The following is a 14,363-nucleotide window of genomic DNA, read 5'->3' as shown; positions in this document are numbered from 1 at the left end:
TCATGAAGCTTAATACGCTAATTCTCTTGTTGCATGAATCTTTTGATAGTAGTGGAGTAGCCACACAATTTACGTCTGAATTTTGGTTTTGAGGTTTGTAGCAATCAAAAAGGTGTGCATTTAATCTGTCTCTCTGTAATTTTGAAACATCACATCTGTCAAGTCAAAAGCTGTTGAGAAACATTCTGGTCATCAAGGAGTACAGTCCAGCCAGCTTGGTGAAAACTAGAATAGCAGAGAAGATTGCTTCACAGGCAGCTCATGGCTTCCTAACCAAGGAATTTGAAAGGTGGAAACTTTTATTTTTTGTTTGAGTTATCCTCTGCTCTCTGTGCTTATTAATAGCAGTTTTAACTTGCTGTGTGGGAGATTCTCTAGCATGCAGTATTACAGAAATATATCTGGCAGGGAGACCTTGTGGGGAAGGAGTGCTGGTGGCATATGATAGATTGGGAAGGAAAAGATCTAAAAGTGGAAGCAATCAGACCGGACAAGTGGGGCAAAAAGGCAAGAAAAGTGGTGCTATGAATGGAGTGTGGGAAGCAGGGTGCCACAGGAGACTAAAGGTTGCTGGTGATGGTGTTGGGTAACAGACCTCAACAAGAATAAGAGTTTGTGGGGAGGGAAGGTAGCAATGAGGGAAGAGAAATAGCTGCCCATCTACCAACCAGTTCCTAAGTACAATGTGAAATTGAATATACATGAAAAGGGGACAGGTACTTGGAAGAAGAGCTGGTGACTGAGGTGCATAGTCTTGCTGGGGGGAATAGGGGGATGGAGAGTGGGGCGTGTAAAGCCCATGGCTGTGAGGGAAAACCTGAGTGTTGAGGTGGGGAACTGGGGGACTTGTGCTACGGAGCGCTTGAGACACGCAGCCCAGAATGAGAGGAACTATAGGGACCCTCAAGAGGGGCATGGTAGGGTGTCCTTGGTGGCACAGGAGGCTCCCAGCGTGCTCAGCTTACAACAGCTGCAAATGAAACACTCTTTTTATGTCCCACATACTTATTCTCTTACCTCCTCCTCCATCTTTATTGTCTCTGGAAGTGAAAAACTTGCATTCTGATAGACTGGTATATTCAACCTATGACTGGAAATAATGTTAGCCTTATCTGTTAGGGTTTTTGAAGAAAGGTCTTGCTGGGTGGCTTATTCTATAACATTGAGCTGTTTTCGTAGAAACAGACAAACACAGCATGATAGCACAAAACACCAGAAAATGGTTCTATGTAGCACAAGAGTTATGTTGTAGTATAATTAAAAATGACAAAGTTAGGCCGTAACTTTTAGCAGATGGATACACTATGTTTTATGCTTGTGTACTCTCTCCTTGTTAATGAACTTGACATGTAGATAAAACGGTAAGGAGAAGGCTCTAGCTTTAGAAGGAGGGATGTATCCCTTCTCATCTGAAAATATTTACATTCCAGGGTTAAGCTTGTGTTCTGAGCACTAGTGCTTTCTTGTGCATAGCCATAACACTTAGAAATTGAGACTATTGTTATTCCTGGATTGTCAAGAATCTCTGGTCCGCTAGAGCTTTAATTCTTTATCTCCTGTCTTTATGTAACTAAGGTTGGTCAAGGGCTGCAAACAGTCTTCTGTTGTAGGCCTCCCGATATTTTCTTTGCCGTTGCCATCTTTACATGTGATAAGACATGCTTATTGAAGCTGTAACAAAGAATAAAGCTCAAAGGCAGCAATTTTTTTCTTTTAATTTTATTGCCATGGCTAATACTATGCTTATTGCTTGCTTTTGCAAAGTATCACACTTGCAGTTTTCCTAAGCGTTTGAATAGAAAATTGATGAGTGTCATTTCAAATCTGAATGTTTAAATAGAACACTGATGTCTTCCTATGACTTTTGCTTGCCTGAACAGTGAGTAGGCTTTAAAAATATTTGGACGTAAAGTGACAGACTTGACTTCATTCTTTCAATGCAAGCCTCTTTAAGTCGTCTTTACCAGTGTCATGTTTAAATGTACGTGGAACAATAAGTTTTTTCTCTGTCTTTCTAGTTTAGGGAAGATGCATTTACCACCAATGTGTTGAATGTGTCTTTCGTGAAGTGCCTGTCTGTGATGAAGTTACTTGTATACAGGGTGGAGCATCACTAGTGAGATTTGAGAAGATGCATTTTGTAAACATAAAACCTATTCTACCTGGAATGTGAGTGGAATGATACAGCTCGGATTACAGTTATGCTTCAGGGTAGTGTTGGAGTTGAAGCTGTGCTTCTTGTAAGGGCCTCATCTGTCCTCTGTGAGTTTTGCACGTTGCCATTAGTTGTAAGACGTGGTTGCTTGATACTTGATGCTTGAAGTGAAGAGGCTGTATTAGGAATTTTTTTTACACTTTCTGTTCTCTGAAAGTTCTTACATGGCTCCAATCAGCTGTATTACAGAACATCTTCTAAAATTAAAAATACTCAATATCAAAACACCCATGTCAGCATTTGGCTTAACATTGTATGAGAACGTGGCGATGTGGGGATTCTTGGAGTGGGAGGAAGGAAGAGGCGGACTTTGAGAACAGAGTACCAAATTAAAGATTACTGTAATTGTGATGTTTTGAGCTTAGAAAATTACAAGATACTTTGCCACCTAGTTTGAATATGTAAGTAGGTTTAAAGATTTTACTATGTATGCTGTTCAAAATAATTATATAAGGCTGAATGGAATTTTGCCTCTTGGAATAAATTTTACCCTGGTCTTAAACATATGTTCTCACTTATTGTTGATAGGTTTTCTTAATACCACAAGAAAAATCTACAGCAAGTATTGCAAGAATTCTGTGACTTAATCTTAAGACTCTTTGAAGTTAAATCATGTGAAATAGATATAAAATTTTAAAAAGCATTAATATAGAACTCACTTTTGTGAAAGTAAAGTCTAAGGTCCTGATACTCCTGGAAGTCTTGTGGGCGTGAATTAGTCATTGTATATCTTTTTGACAATGGAAGTTTACAAAATAAAGCAAAATTTGTATCAAGGGTTTTAAAGAATGTGTTTGAAATGTATCATTGTGTAATAATGTGTGTACATTAGGATTGCTGAAGAAAGTAGTGGTATGGTTGACTGTGAGCTGCAACTAGTGTTAAGTGCAAATGCTTAACTATTGTATCAACACATTGTGGTTTTTTTTTTGCGTATAATCTTCTGTTAGGCAAAGGCAGCTTAAGATCCACTCAGTGCTTCGGCAACTTGTTCTCTGCTAAAAATGGTAGAGATGGCATTATTGGGAGAACAATTACTTGCTTTGTAAGTAGTGCTGCTGAGTTATGACTAAGTATATTGATTTGCTTGGCCAACACAAACTCCGGACAGATTCTTTTCCATGGCCTTTCCACAAGCGGGTCACGTGGCTGGTTATAGTTGCCTGGAATATTGTTGAGTTCTGTAAGCCAAATAGCTTTACAGTGAAGTTACGGGGATTTTAAAGTGATTTTTTTAAAAATGGATTTTCATCACTGAAATGTAAAGAAGGTGGGTGAATTTTAGGTGTATTTTTCCCCCCCCCCCTTACTAGTTTTTAAAAATCTGTTACTTTGCAGAAGCCCTATAACAGCTCTTCTTTATTGATGGCTTTGCTGATAATATTTTTACGATAGAGGTTATTAATTTTCAGAAATATTGACCTTCTAATCTTTATTTTACTACAATTGAGGCAGGCAAAACTAGCATGTGTTCTCATGTGCCCAAAATGTTTTGGGTTTTGTTTTTCTTGAACTGGCATCTTCTCTAGCCCCGAAAGGTGGTTGAACTGCACTGTTCAGAGTTCCTTGCTGTGTTTAATTTGGACTGCTAAATCTGTAAGAACAGCAAACTGAATCTGTAACAATGGGACGATAAGACGATGTTCAGCTTCTTCCTACTTCTGAGGCCCACCAATAATTAGCTGAGCTCTCTTGCCTACCCCAGCATTCCCTATTGCCCTCTCTCTTTCAGGGCAGAGTTAGGTGATCACTGTCTTAGTGTCAGAGGTTCCACGTTAAAATTTAGTAAACTGCTAGTAATGGGGCTGAATAACATCCTGAAATGATTTTACAGCTTTGCTCATCAAGGGTTAATGCTGGCTCTTTTATCAAACTGATTAAAAGAACGCTCTGTGGTGTCTGGTTTGCGTTTACTGGAAACTTATATTCATATTTCTCTTGCAGACTTCCTCCACTGTATTATAGCTCTAACCAGAATGACTGAGGCAGAGCAGAAAGCAAATACAGTAAGCAAAAAGGCTGAACAGTATAAATATTTATTTTGGTAATTCTTAATAAGAAGTAGTTACATCTTAAGTATGAGCTGCTTGTGGGTAGACTTCAGTCATTTCCTGTTTAGTGTAATAAAAACACAGGTAAAAGCAAACACCTGTGTATTTTATTACATGGAGAAGGGCAAGCGGGGGGGGAAAAATGATGTAACAACTTTGTTGCTTAAATTAGGCAATTTTGTTGCTTAAACTCTTCTTTCAACACTACCTTTGTTCAGTGAATTCAGACTTCTGTGGACGGCCAAGTTAGAGGACCTCGGGAAGCTAAAGTCAAACAGTTTTTTAGGTATGGATGTGGCTGCCATGTTCAGCAGCTGTGCTCTTACTGTGTAGGGCATTCTAGGTTGTGATGAGAAATATAGAGCAGAAACTTCCTGCTTTTAGTAGTGTACATTGTAAAACAAATAGCGTGTGTATATAGAATAAAACCATAACACATACATATAACTACTTTCCTAGATCAGAAATTTCCAGCAGCATGGTCCTGCCTTCTGCTTTGTGCCTTCCTCACGTTTAGCTGTTCATGGCATAAGCCTGTTCAAGTTGCTAACCTGGTAGAAAACTAGTTGTTTAATTTGAGTTGGGTTACTTGCTGGTTACCAAGTTGAATGAACTCAAGACAAGGTCAGATGCACACCAGAATGAGCATGAGCTGGGGTTGGTGCGGCTCCTCCAGAAGAGGAGGCAAAAGAGGGAGGCAGGAAGTGTCTCATTTAACGCTAGTGAGCTGTAAGATCATTTCCATCTGTAACACAAAGCTTTGTTTTCCCAGTTTACCAAACTAGACTGGCTACCACTTGAATGTGGGCTGCTGCTGGGTGTTTACTAAATTAGGGTGCATACAATTAAGAAGCTGGGTGATGAAAAGTTTCCAGAAATCTCTTAGGTGCAACGTTTTTGGAGAAGACTAGTTTGGATGAACTTTATTGTCTTTCAGATGGAAATGTTTAAGCTTTGTTTTTATCCTTTAATGAAGGTACAGATTTTTCTCGTTTAAAAACTGTCTATTCACATTAGTGAAGCTTTAACTTCAGATGGAAAGGTTTCTGTGTTATGAAGAAAACTTTTCATATTTAGTTCACACATTTGAAACTTTCTTCTATTGAACTGGGGTAGAAAGGCAAAGGTGTTAAATATGGAAACTTTTTTCCTCTAGGATGAGAGTTCTTGCATTTTTTGGTTGCAGTTATGAGCCCTGTAAAACTTGCACCAAGCTAAAGTATGAAGTCGTTAAGAAAAATGATGTTATCTGACAATGCTATAATCTTGTATGTATATGTTCCATGACTGATTGTGTGTTTTTTCCTCCTAGCTATCAAAAAACAATTGGTGCATGATTTTTGGCTATGTACTCTCAAATGCCCCAACAGGTGATTTTTTTTTTTTTATAAACTCAGGTAAGAACACGTATTGGCCAAGATCAGAGCTGATGCTATTATAAAGGTATGTCAAACAGAATCTTAAAGTCAAGACTAAAAGGTTGATATTATAGAAATGCGTGATACAAAGACTGTACAACATGCAACAGCAAGCTATGTGCATTAGAATAGTGCAGTCTTCAGAGAGCTTTTTTCTGTACGCCCATTTCTTTCTTTATATCTGTTTAGCCTATTTGAACTATAGGAAGCCTATGGTAAATGCCCTGAGTATCAAAGGCGTGATAGTCTACTTCTAGAATAGTTTATCTAGCAGTAAGAAAAATAAGGAGCTGTCCTGCTATTGAGTAAAGAAGTGTAACAGGTGATGCTGAGAAAGCCAGTGTTTAATGTACTACTTTTTTTAGACTTATCTTTATTGCAGGATAAGCTGCAATTACAGCTGACCTCAGAAACAGAGGTGTAGGAACTCTCCTTAGAAGAGGAAACACAGAAGTGCTAATCTGAAAAGCAGATGAAATTCAGACACAGCTTTTTTTGCTTCACCTGGTTCCCAGTCTCAGAACCTCTGTTAGTTTTCATGTAGATGGGTGAAGTTCTTAAAAGGAAAAAAAAAAAAAAAGGGGGGGGGGATGGTGGGGTGGGGAAGGGGAATAATCTAAGACATTACCTGCATCTAAAGGGGTCAGATAGGTAAGAACCACTGGAGAAGGAGAGACCATTTGCAAAAAGGTTGTAACAAATATGAACTGTTTTGTAAGCTCTTACAAGAAAAAATAGCAAGGTGATAAAGGCCAATATGGATTTTTTCGAAACCAAATTGACAAGCAGTCAAATCTCTGTTTATGACATGGTATCAAGTCTTGTGGCTTTGGGAGAAACAGATATGTCTTTGTTTTAATGAGGCTAATCTAATGATACTATCCTTGTAAAATGCAAGGAAAATGTTTCCCAAAATACCGTAAAGTTGGTGGAAAACAAAGTAATTTCATGGATCACTGTCAAACTAGAAGGATGTCTAGACTGAAGGGTCTCTGCAGGGTTCCGTTAGTTTCAACTTAAGTGAAAAGTTAAGGCTATGCGATATTAGCAGCAGATGGTACTGAGCTGGGAGTTGCTGCAAGCATGTTGGAAAACATGTTTAGGGTTCAGAATGATTTGAATGCACTGGAAAAGCGGTCTAAGGAAAAGTATGCGTTTCAAATGAGGACAAGACCCAGGGTCCTCCATTTAATGGCAATCAGTCATACAAGTAAACAATGGGAGAGCAGAAAGAACTTTGTGCACAGGAACTGGCAGTTGTTGTAGTTAACAGAACTGCATCTGATTTATTACCTTAGTGTTGCAAATACATCAGATATACAGAGATGTAAGCAGGATAACTTTTCATAACTGATACGTCCTTCACTCTAGACTTAGGTGTTCCGCCTCAAGAAAAGATACAGAATACCTGGAGAGTGTATAGAGGAAAGTAAAGAGAACAAAGTATTTAAAGCATGATTTTTTTTTTTCCCCCCCACAAAAATTCAGAATAGTTTCTTTTAAAGAACAAAAGACTGCAAGGAGAAGAAAGAATTATCTTCAAGCAAAATATAAGAAAAGGGGAAAGTGTTGTTCACCATTGCCACCCTAAAGATAGAACCAGCAGGAATGGGTTCAAATGGCCACAGAGATGATGGACACTAGAAAAAAAGTTGCAAACTGCTCAAATAAAATTGCTTAGGGAGCTTGTGAGATTTCCATTTTCAGAGTACTTCTTAAAAGAACTGATTAACTACATCTGGACCATGCTTTTTTAATCTAGTTCTGAGAAGGTGGATTAGCTGAATTATTGAGCTCCTTTCCAACCATTATTTTCTAGGATTAGAAAACCCAAGAAGAGTTTCACAGTACAAAGAAAGCCAGGGCATACAATTTTAAAAAATATCGTTTTGGTTAATAGCATCAAGTCCATGTAATCACTATCTTCTTTTGTGATAATGGCTCTTGCTATCAAAATAGCACATCCATACACCCTCATTTCCACTGCCTTCTCTTCAGAGAAAAGTAATATTGCATAGCAGGGGGGAAAGTACTTTTATAAGCTTTCTGACCTAAGCCTTCCAATGTGCTTCCACTTCATAACTGTAAACATCTTGCAGTTGATAAGGTAAGTGTATACTGGCAGCTACAGACTTCTAGAATCTTTTCTTCCCCGGCGTCATATAAACTTGCTTTGGGTGCAAGGGAGAAATCACGCTCATCAAACCATGGTAAATTTGATATCAAAATCTGAGATTTCAGACTGCTCTGCATTACTTTAAAATTAAGATATGAAATAAAACATCCACTCATTAGCAGATACCAGCTTTTATCTTGCATGTGCTCTTTGCTGAAACTAGCAATTAAGATGCAGAAATAAGAGGCAATGTAGTCTGGTAGCAGGAACTCAGGCCTAGGAGACAGGACTGTCAGCATTTTTATCTTGGATATGATATTGACTTATGATTTGGTGAAGGGCATGCTTAATTTCTTTCTTTGTTTTCCACAAGCAGCACGTAATGCTGTAAGGATCAGGTTTTTGTCAGCGGCTAGAGAGATAGAAACTCTTCAGACACTCATCTTTTTTTCTGCATTAAAAGTTAATACCTAATGCCAGAGATCTTCACTGTTGGATTCTTAGGTTGTTTGACTTCTGTTACAGTGTCTTCGGGATAAAGAACAGCTGTTTAAGATTTCAGTAGCCTAAAAATACCCATCACAGTGGAATTTACTGTGATGGGCATTTTTTTCCCCTTTATCTGTTTGCTGTATAGGAAAACGCAGCCTCTTCTCCTTCTTCCCTCCTCACTCCTTTCTCAAAAGGCTCCCTTTTCAAAGGAGAAAAGATAGCTCCTTTCTCTACGTGTCTTCAGACACGTAGTGCAATTGCTTGGATCTTTAATTATAAAGTTACTTAAAACTTGCAGAATTAAAGTGTTATCAGAAGAATCCCAGGTCTGTTGTGCTACCTAGCTTTTCTAGGTGGGGAGGTTGTATCTGTCTAAACTGAGGTGACTTTCAGAATTGGTTATAGCAATACAACCTTCCTGTGGATCTTTTTTCTAAACCTAATTTGATTTAGGAGGGCCGTACTAGTATAACTTAATTCTGTTTTAACAAACCATAAGTGTTGAACAGTGAGATATGATGTGGGGTCTTGAGGGCAATGAAATACCTTTTTCAATGTGGTACAACCAGACTGGAATCCCTGTGGGCTTCTTTCTCCAGGTGTGTGTTTTAAGTTAGGCCTCCACTGAAGTTTACATTTAAATTTATTATTACAGTGTCACCCTACAGGGTTTTCAGTTCCTTCAATGAATTCTATTTGAAAGAACTGACATCACTTTTTAAAAAAGGCTGTGTTTAGGTCTGGTTTCCACAGCACAAGTTGCCATGGATATGTCAGGTTCTTAATGTTTGTTTACAGAGGAATGAGGTAGAGGAGGTTCATGATAACTATTTTCAAATTAACGGTCTGCATCCAAAAGATGCTGTTCTTACTGGGAGTTCAGCTGACCAGTGAACATGAATTCTACTTTCTACTTTGAAAATGGATTAAGTTCACTTTGGAATGCATTAATACGGATGAGTCTCTGTGTACATCTTCATTTTGCACTAGTTTGTTAGTGCTCCCAGGTACATTTCTGGGTTGCTTTTCTTTCTCTGCAGGAAAAAAACCAAGCAGGCTTAATGTGTGCCCTGCAGTACTTTGGCATCATGTTAATCTGTTAACTGTTGTGTATCAGCATTTAAATGCGAAGACAATATGCATGTATTACTGCTGTCCCCAGGAACTGAGGAATGCAAGGTTGCTGCTACAAAACCTGCAGCATGGTTTCATGCATCTTCATGAAGCAAGGATTCCCTATGATCTGGGAAAAAGAGGGTGGTGTTTTCACGTAATTGCTATAACAAGAAAATTAAAAAACAGAAACAAACAAAAAAACCCCATACATAGGTCAGCAAATGTCTGGTAGAGGCTACTTATATAACACAACACTAGAAATATGTTTCTGGTCTGTTCTTTGCCTTTTAAAACCATCTGCTTTGCTCCTTCCTCACTGCTGTTTTACTCCTCTCTCCTTCCAAAGTAAGGATCACACAAATAGATGAATTTGTGAATGCAACCTCTTAAATCCTAATTCAAAACACAAACTGCAGACTTTCAAACCATGCGAACTACCCACAGAGCATGCCAGACCCTCCTGTTAAATAACCACTCAGAAAAGTGTAAGATTAAAGCAGAAGTCAAGTGTTAACTGACTCCTCTCCCAAGTCACGCATAAGACGGGGTATGGAGAGAGGCATGTTTCAAAGCTGAAGAAAATGATCAGTCTTTGTTACAGATACAAACAGGCAAACTAAATACTGCTGATGTCTCACTCTTCAAACCTCTGCAGTCCTTAAGGGCAAGGCTACTAACTGCTGCTGGACACATGGTTAGTTACATGTCAGAAGCGGCCAAAAATGAAGAGGCAACTGCATGGGAAAAGAGGGAAAAGATGGACATTTTTATGTGGAAAGTGAAAGATGGCTAAAGAAGAAAAACATGTAGTGAGTAAGAGGCAGCCCCCTAAAAGAGATCACCATTTCTAATGGAGCGAAATAAACTTATTTAGCAGTACTAGCAGCAGCACTTTTCTTGGTAAAACTGAGCCTTTTGTGCATGCCAAGATAAAATTAGTTCTGGAACTCCTTGGTCATGACTGCAATGACTTTATCCTATACTACTTCATATGCAAAGGAAGGTTTCCTGGGGATAAAGCCTGAGCATGATATGCTGTCACCAGCATAAGAGAGTGCTGTGCACCGATCGTTTCCTATGCTAACTCCTATGAACCTTGTTTTAAAGTTCTGTCATATGTAAAGTTTAATAAAAGGTATTTTTGGCAAAAGCACAACAGTTTATACCTTGTGTGTTCCATAAACCTGGAAACGTCTTTACAGAGAACTGCCTACTGTGGTTTTTAAATATGTAAGCAGAATACACTTGAAGTGTGTCGATGTTACTGCAGTACATCGGTGCAGAGTTTCAGACTGAGATAGGAAGAAGTTCTATGGGTTTGTCCAGCAGTAACTGGAGAGGTGTCTTTCTAAAGTGGTAGTTGATAACACCTCTGTCTTTGTACCTATATCTGTTTAATTGGAGAGCTCTTTCTTTGCTTTTACAGGTATTGTGCAAAATCTCTCTAAGTGATTCATGCAAGATAAATACCACTTGAGTCACTACCATTAAACATCTTCACTTCCCATTCAGAATCTGAAACGCATGTTCTCTTCTTTCTGCACTTGTCTGGAGAGTTTAGAAGGGTCCTCCTTCTTATCTAGACATCCAGACACTAGTGTGCATGTGTGGGAGCTTCATGTCCAGGAACAGTGAAGCAAACTATAGTCAACTTTTCCTGAACAAAAGTTCAGCCATTTCAGGAAGAAAGTGAGCATGAACTTTGAAGAGGCTACTACTGCCTGTCCTTCTGCCCTCCACAATTAAATAATACTGCTAGCGATCACTGGAATCACTGAAAAACATGCCTTTCTAGCTGTGGGTTTTGATGGCCAGTATAGCTCTCACTGCTTGCTGTAATGCTATCCAGATACCCCAAATGCGCACATTTAGCAGAATGCTTTAAAATGACTGCTTGAGGGTTAATGCCTGGTGCAGTCCATTTCATAAGGTTAGGTGTTGTCTTACCAATACCAAACTGCTGATGACCTGGTAATCACCAGTGATCAAATGCTCTTGGGTTAGTCTGCTTTTAAGGCAGTTCAAGCTTACTGTCTAAGCAGACTTGTAGATAAGAGGCTTTTTGTACCTTTGCTGGTCATCCCCAGTATGCCTTGCCAGCTGTAGCATTATGGTGCTATAGTGAGTAAAGCCGCTTGGCTAGGGGCAGGGGGAAGAAAACCAGAACAGCTGCATATATCTGCTGAGTTCCCTCACTTTTTGTCAGGCCTCGTAGGCCTGACAGCTAGCTTCCAGAGCTAAAGCTAACAGCCACAAAGAGCCTGAATGTTCACGGAGCAATCTATTAAATGCCTTCAGTTGTGCCATACAAAGCAATGTTCCCTTTATGCTTGCTAAAAGTTGTTTGAAAATGGGTTGGCTAACAGCAAAAAAAAAAAAAAAAAAAAAAAGTGTCATCAGTGTTTTGTATGTCATACATAAAAATTCTCCATTTGAAGGATTTTTCTTAATGTGCAGTGAGAAAAGTCTCAAATGCTGAGAGCATTGCAGGGGGGGAACATAGTGAAATGCTAACTCACTATGTTGCTGTCTTATTCTGAACGGAGTGATTACAGCTGTGAGCATGCTGATTTGATGGCAGTTGAGCAGCCAGCTCAAGCAGTGCTCAAGCAGTACCTGCTTTTTATATATAGCATATTTTAAACTAATACCCAAGTAGATGAGGTGCTAAAACAAAAATGGTGTACCTGTGGAAAGTATTAGACTGTTCTGCTTCAGTGGGGAAGATTTAATATTTATCTATTGTTCTTCATAAAAGTCAGTCTTGATAGCCTGAATTTATGAGATTTGTCAATATTATCATTTCTTCATTAATCTCCTTTTGACATGATCACTTTCCTATGAGATAGGAATGAACATGTATTTGAATTTCAGTACTACTTAGTAGATTCATTTTTGAGAAGTTTGTAATTTATAGGCCCAAAACAGTAGGTTTAAAACTTAGGACTGCAGTTTGCCTTCAGTGGCGATAGGATGTGGCAGTCTTCTAAAGTTCACGATTTGCAGTTTTACGTTACTATGTGCAAACAGTGCCTGATAGGGAAGAACTTCTCTCTGTGTTGTTACAGAGGTTTGTTTTTCTTGATCTCTAGGAGCGTTGTTTGTTTTATCCAAATACCCTATCAATGTTCCATGCTGAATGCCCGAAACAAATTAAGGTGCGTAGGTATGTTAAGTTTAGTGAGGGAAGGAGGCATTTTCACATCTCTGTGGTATTTCATTAGGGTGTCTCTTTGCTGGCTAGAGCTATGCATATGAATGTTCTGTAAGACTGCCAGGTTTTGAGAAAATTCATCCTGAGCAATGATGTTTTTATAGTTAAGTTTCTTCAAGGGCATGGTTGAATTATTATGGGTTGAATAGTACTCAGTCTTTTCTGTTTTGTATAGTTACTTATTTCTCTTGCGTAGGATGAAGGTTGAGCCTTGATTCTCCCTTTTCTTAAAGTAGTGAAGGGCAAGTATGTGGATTTAGGGAAGAAGGAGGAGTAATGAATTACTGTTCCTATGCTTTTTCATTCGCAATTAAACAGCTGAACTATTTCAGCATGTTGGCTGTTGCTTTTAGAGATAGTTCAGCTGAAAGTTTTGAGAGAGAAACTTCAAAGTAGTGATCAAGACACTGAGTCTTAAGGCACGTGACCCTGCATACAGTTTTGTTACGCTTTTTGTGAAGCACAAGTGTAGGAGTCTAGAACTGCTGTTTGCTGCGTTACTCCTTTCTCCTCCTCTTGGGGTTAACATAGAATTCTAGTACTACATAGCTGATATGTGTTTTTATCTTCTCATTTTCATAAAAAGAACCTCTGAAATACACAAAATTAATTGAATCACTGTAAGCATGTGATGATACTGGGGAACCCTCTGGAAAGAGTAACTGTGTTTATATGCTTATTTCAGCATTTTGGTATGCTAGAAAAAGGGTTTTCTACACGGAGGAGAGTTCCACATGCTTTTGAAAGCATAGTGAGAATGTCGGTGTTCAGTAAACTGCAGTTTCAAAAAAAGGGGTAATTGATGTTTTAAAGCTTACTTACTATATGATCAATGGTGTATAACCTTTTATTTCTTGCTAGATATCAAATTCTACTTGTTTTAGAGAATAAACGATTGAATTTCACATGACTGAATCTCAATTTTTCTTTTTGGATTGCAAAATGCGCGCGTGGTATTGCCTCTCAAGTGAAATATATCTAGTCCCTCCTTTTTGTCTTGAGTGCTTTAAGTGTTTGTTGTACAAGTTCTTGGATAAATAGGAATTGTGGATGAGTACATGTAGGGATGAGTATTTTGGAAGTCTCTTCTAGGAATTTCTTAAATATGTAAGACTCTAGAAATGTGCAGACAGTGTGCTCTAGAAATGTGTGCAGACAGCATTACACACTGACTGTAGCACTCTTGCAGATAAAGAAACCTAACTTTTGAATAGTTTTGAAGAGAACGCTCTGAAACGTGAATATATGTGTTTAGAGTATTGTAGGTATTATAATGCCTCATATTTAGTAAAAGACTCTGGCTTGCCTCAGTACTGCATAGCTGTTGTTAAACTTTTATGTCTTTTCCCTGATATTTTAGACTTTTTAGCAGCTGTCATTAATTGTGCAGCTGAACAGTTTGAAGGCTAGTTGGAAACAGGTGGTACATGTTCTCAATATCTTGAGATGTGGATGGCAGTCAACAATGTCGTCATTGAAAACTTAGATATTCGTATCAGTCTGTGCTGATTTTGTTTTAGCAGAACCTTGGTATTGTTTGCTGTGGAGAAGAATGTACAAGGCTTTCTAAAATGTATTTTGGGGGAAAGTAATTTATTATCAATTGCTAAGCCTGTACAAGAATTGCTGACCTAATTGTAGAGGGTATGGATTAAACTGGCAGCAGAATGTCCTGGCTCTTAGCTGAAAGGCAGCTTGTACAAAGCCTTTCCTTTTGTATTCTAAATTTCCCACCTGGAAT

The 14,363-nt window shown here is 38.6% G+C and overlaps 1 protein-coding gene across 4 annotated transcripts in view; it reads left to right on the top strand.

The window, feature by feature from the left end:
- Nucleotides 1–14,363, top strand: part of DISP1 (dispatched RND transporter family member 1) — a 93,145-nt gene that overhangs the window by 3,869 nt on the left and 74,913 nt on the right. Inside the window, exons 2-3 of one of the 4 annotated variants that reach the window (XM_068940216.1) lie at nucleotides 4,160–4,221; nucleotides 5,664–5,709. The exons of 2 other annotated variants lie outside the window; for them this stretch is intronic. The gene's annotated coding sequence lies outside the window, so the exon portion shown is untranslated. The remainder of the gene's footprint in view (nucleotides 1–4,159; nucleotides 4,222–5,663; nucleotides 5,710–14,363) is intronic. One more of the 4 variants, XM_068940214.1, reaches the window with a different exon arrangement.

The sequence above is a fragment of the Struthio camelus genome, chromosome 3 (assembly GCF_040807025.1).
Source record: "Struthio camelus isolate bStrCam1 chromosome 3, bStrCam1.hap1, whole genome shotgun sequence".
NCBI lineage: Eukaryota > Metazoa > Chordata > Aves > Struthioniformes > Struthionidae > Struthio > Struthio camelus.
The sequence above is the reverse complement of the archived record's forward strand: the minus strand, read 5'-3'. Positions and strand labels throughout refer to the sequence as shown.